Source organism: Lipotes vexillifer, unplaced genomic scaffold (assembly GCF_000442215.2).
Source record: "Lipotes vexillifer unplaced genomic scaffold, Lipotes_vexillifer_v1.1 scaffold760, whole genome shotgun sequence".
Classification (NCBI taxonomy): Eukaryota; Metazoa; Chordata; class Mammalia; order Artiodactyla; family Lipotidae; genus Lipotes; species Lipotes vexillifer.
In genome coordinates this window covers 268,264-272,190 of record NW_006772931.1, presented here as the reverse complement: position 1 = coordinate 272,190, position 3,927 = coordinate 268,264, and the positions used below count along the sequence as shown (strand labels likewise).

The window sequence follows — 3,927 nt, the reverse complement described above, 5'->3', positions numbered from 1 at the left end:
CCCCCCCCCCCCCCCCGCCACCGCTTTGGGAAGCGAGCAAGGGCACCTGTTACTTGTTTTCACTCCCTTCCTGCAGTCCCAGTACAGCCTTGCCTGAATTCCTCATTGGGCCTCCTATAAATATCTATTGATTAAAGAGTCGAAGGACCCGAGCTGGTGACAGTGTCACCCGAAGATGAGCATATCCTTTACCAGCGCATCTCCCGTCCACTCGTCTGGCTTTCCCCCTCCGACCTCGGCCTTGAAGGTGCCTCAAGGACCTCGGAGGACGAAAGTGGAAGAACATTTGTCTTCACCCGCTCTCCGTCCCTCCGCCCCCAAATAGGAATCCTCTTCCGTCGTTTGTGACTTCGGCAATTGGCCGAAGGATCATTGGTTTGGTCCGCGTCTTGTGTCTGTTACCACGAATTATAAGCGCAACTCTTCCGGGACTCAGGGGGAAGAGTGTGATACTCAGAAAAGTTCGGTCAAAGCGGGTGGAGGCTTCACCTCCCGAGGGTGGAGCTGCTGCCACCCAGCGGACCCATGTGAGGTAGGACTGAGGTAGGCCTACGGATTTTCCCGGAGAAGTGGGAAATCTCTAGCTTTCACTGGAAACCGCCAGAATTGCACGTGTTGGTACCCAGCTTCGGAACACGCTTTACACCTGTCTGTGGCTGCTGGGCCCGTGACTGCCTCTCAGGGCCTCTGGTTTAGGGTGTGTCGGGAGGATTGGGCAGGTGTCTGGGGTGGGGGAACGAGCCCTCATCTTTCCCCTCGTGAGCTTTTCTTCAGAGTCAAGTGGCTGTTCTCCCTTCCATGAATTCCAACAGAGAAGCAGAGTCATTTCCGAGCGACTGGGGTCTGTGACTTCCACATTATTTGGGGCTGTCACCCGAGACCGGAGCCACCCCTGGCCGGTTTATGGACAGTGAGTTGAGGGGGGGACCCTGCTCTCCATGGCTCCTCCCCACAGGGGCCAAGGGCTGTGTGGGGTAGTGGCCCTGGCCCTGTCCTTCCTTCCCCCTTTAGCGTGCAGCGGGAAGGTAACCAGCCTTGAATTTGCAGCTCTTTCATCTGCCAGGCAGAGGGGAGAGGAGGGCAAGTGCTGAGTGTAGATAATGACTTCAGATGGCAACGTGAGCCTGTGTATCTGGGTGGGCACTTGAAATGTCAAAGCAATGCAGGAAACCCTTCACAAACACCAGTTTGACACTTTCACCCCTCTTGTTATGAGCAGAGATCTGAAACGTCTAAGCAGGTGTGTCACTGTATTTTTATTTTTTTAAGCGAAGGGAGAGCAGCCAGTTCATTTGCATGATCTCTGGCAGTTCTTTACCAACGGAGCCAGACAGAGATACATGTTTAAGTGGTTGTCATGGAAACCAGAGCGCATTGCTCTCCCCCAAGGTCTGAAAGACTGGATGATGAAAAGTTTAAGCAATCACCATGGAAACCTAGAGCAGATTCAAGGCGGGTTCAGATCCCAGAACACTAACTAGCAGCTAAGCCTTCAGGTTCTGGGGTCCTGGTGGAGGGTGAATTCTGACAAGCCACTGCAGTTTCAGGGCTGACCCAGAGGCCACAGTCACGGGCTCAGAGCATCCCAGGGGGTTAGCACTGAGGTGAGGGTGTCCCCCCAAAGCTCATACTCTTCCTGTTCTGAGGTGACCTTGGGGCCTCTCCTGCTTACCTCTCCCTATATTTCATTCCCTCCACTCCATCCATTTCCTCAGTGTGGCAGGAGCCCACAGATCTGCTGTCACAAAATGGGACCCTGCTCAGGTTTGCAGGAGAGAGGACGTTCGAGGCCCAGCCTGGTCTATGACCTTGACCAAGACATGTCCCCTTTCATGTTCATGAATAACCAAAGTAAGCAAGAAAGTCCTGCCTTCCATCACTGCAAGTAAACAAATGCACTTGAAAGCACTTCCTGTGCCGCAGAGCCTCTGTGCCATTCGTGGTCTCTTCTGTTATGGTTTTTCCCTCTTGCTGGAGATGATGCCGTTTGGGAATAGCTGGCTGATCTGAATCGGAGTTTTGAAGTCCAGGAGTATGTAAAGGGGGATCCCTAAGGGGCTGTGGAAGGGGACCCACCAGAAGTGGAGACAGGAACTAATTTGCAGGGGGTTGTGGGATGGTAGATGAGCCATCTACCTTTTCTCCTGACAGGGTTATGGTCTCTAGTGACCACTCAGGGCTGGGGGTGCTGGGGCTATAGCATATGGTGGAGTGTATGAGTGTGTGGGGCGGCATGTGAGGGAACACAATACATACCCGACTGAGCATGACACAGGTGTAGGACGCTGTGGGGATGTGTCGGCGGGGCGGGGGGGCTGGCGGACGGGGAGATGGGAGAAGGGCACAGGAGGAAACGCTCGGAGAGCTTTTGTCGTTACAGAATCTCGGCTCTCCTGGTGCGAAATGCTTCAGAGCACTGCTTTGGGAGAGACATGGGTTTGTTATGAATTCTGACTTCATAAAGGAACCCACTCCATAAATGTTTATCGAGCACCTATTTACGTGCCATGTGCTGTTCTAAGTGTGTGGGACAAAACAGTGAGCAAAACAGACAAAAGCCCTGCTTTTGAGGGGCTTGCCTTCTGATGAGGGAAGGCAGATCACAAACAACAAACAGAATAGATGAATTAGATATTATATTAGAAGGGGATTAGGTGCATGGATTTAAACAAGGGCAGAGCACAGTAAGAAAAATAGGGACTGCCAAGGGCAGGGACTGGGATGTTCCAATATATAATAAAGTGGACAAGGGAGCCTCACTGAGAAATGACATTTGAACAAAGACTTCAAGGGGCTGAGGGAGTGAGCAATGCACACATTTGCAGGGAGACCCTTCCAGGAACAGGGACAAAGCAGTGAAAAAATCCTAAGTATATTCAAGGAAATTGTGTGACTGGCACAGAGAGAAGGAAGGAAGGAAGGAAGTGAGGGACAAGTCAGAGACGTGAGGGTCGGGCTGACACAAAGGGCCCTGGAGGATTTGGACAGATCTGACTTTTCGTTTACAGCATATCTCTGGTTGATGCGTAGAGAATAGACTACAGAGGCAGGATGGAAGCAGGGAGAGCAGCAAGGCTCTTGCAGTGATCCAGGGAAGGGACCATAGTGGTTCTCACTCGATGGTAGCAGTGGGGCTGGGAAGAAGAGGCCAGATTCCGGGTGTATTACGAAGGCAGGGCCAACAGGTCAGAACAGGTTGCAAGAGAGCGGAGTCTAGGGTGACTACTGGATTCTGGGCAGAGCAACTGGAAGGATGGACCTAGAGCCAGCTGACACGGGCAGGACGGTGTGAGGGAGAAGGTCTGGATTCAGGTCTGGGTTTCATTTTGACGTCTGTGAGACACCCAAGTTGGAGGAGTCCTTTAGAGATAGATCCAAGGCAGCTGGAAATGCCAGACTTCAGGGAGGGGGCCAGACTGGAGATGTGCCTTTGGGACTTGACAACATCATCAAGCGAGTGACGCAGATGTGGAAGAGGAGAGGACCAAGGACTGAGCTCTGGGGGCTCCAGCATTACGTCATGGACATTACGCCACGCAGAGGAGCAAGTGAGGGCCTCAGAAAAGGAGCAATAAGCGGGATGAAAGGGAAACCAAGAGTGGCTGGAGTCCTCAAGCCGAGTGAGAGATGTACAGGAAGGAAGCCAAGTGACCTGCGACTTCAAGTGTTAAGAGAGCAAGTGGGATGAGGGTCGGTCACTGATTTAGCCACACGAGGGGCACTGGTGGCCCTTACAGGAGGGATGTTGGTGGCATGGCAGGGACAAAACTGGGTTCGAGTGTGTTTTAGACAGGCTGGGAGGGCAGGCATAGGCAAGCGCAAGTAGAGGCAACTCTTCCAGGAGTTTTGCTCCAAAGGCCCCCCCATATTCTCATCTTGGTAATGATGCCGGACACATCATAAGCACCCAACACAGAGAAACTATCA

General features: G+C 52.6%; 1 pseudogene; it reads right to left on the bottom strand.

Moving 5' to 3' along the window:
- The window catches only part of LOC103070065 (WD repeat-containing protein 49-like), a 53,065-nt pseudogene extending 49,615 nt beyond the window's left edge, over window positions 1–3,450 (bottom strand).
- Between the last annotated feature and the right edge of the window lie 477 nt (window positions 3,451–3,927).